The sequence below is a fragment of the Pecten maximus genome, chromosome 3 (genome assembly GCF_902652985.1).
Source record: "Pecten maximus chromosome 3, xPecMax1.1, whole genome shotgun sequence".
Taxonomy (NCBI): domain Eukaryota; kingdom Metazoa; phylum Mollusca; class Bivalvia; order Pectinida; family Pectinidae; genus Pecten; species Pecten maximus.
The window spans coordinates 4,714,369-4,715,357 of NC_047017.1; positions in this window are offsets into that span (position 1 = coordinate 4,714,369).

Here is a 989-nt window from a genome sequence, read left to right on the forward strand (position 1 = left end):
CTCCTGGTACATGTAAAAGTTATTAGTGAAATATCTAACGAATTTGAAGCATATTTGTTAATATTTGATGCGTTAATATAACTTTCAGAATTTCATAATGCAGATACTGTATTGTGATTAATATATCAGAAATCGAAAATTTTATATTTGCATTGAAATCAGAAGTTACATTTTGGATTCATATTAACTTTACATTAAATGTAATATTGGTTCATTTAATCATATTTAATTATATACAACGTTATTCTATTGACTAGCATTTTTTCAATTATGAAATATTTGATCAATTAATTCAACATTTAACAAGTTTTTTGGGATCATTTTTTTCCTTTCCTTAGTTGTAAAATTCATTTCCTGGTCGATGATAAAAACAAGGATTAATTAACTCAAAATATTAGGAATTAATCTAATCATTTTTTTTTAAATTTAAAATTCTAAATTTGTATCACTCTTCAAGATGTTATCTTGCTTCAGTATGTAATCCCTGTATACAGATAAGAATTTCTCATAAACCTGCTTTAGTTGTTCTGTCGAAATTAAATGAGAAGATTGATATAGGCCCATCTATTGCCACATGGAACAAGTAATAATACAAGTTCGTTATCCTGATATATTGCCGCTTCAAAAAGCAAAGCAATATATATACACATTATACTGTGATAGATTTGATATTTTGCTCATTTGTTTTAATGTATATTTCACAGTAATGATGGGTAATATTTTTTGGTTGATTTGTTTTTGGTTTAGAAAGTATTTTTTAATTCGTGATAAAAAATGTGTAAGACAAATTTTACATCTATAAATCAACAAGTCATAGCTTTAACCCTAAGTTAAAACTTCCATTGTGTGATATTTCAAATTTAGTTAATTAATTAGTTACTGGAATCAAAAATAATATTACTGTACATGTAATATATCAATGGTATATGCTACATGATAGAGAAATTCATATATATATATAAAAAAAAAAAAAGATAAAACATTTTTTA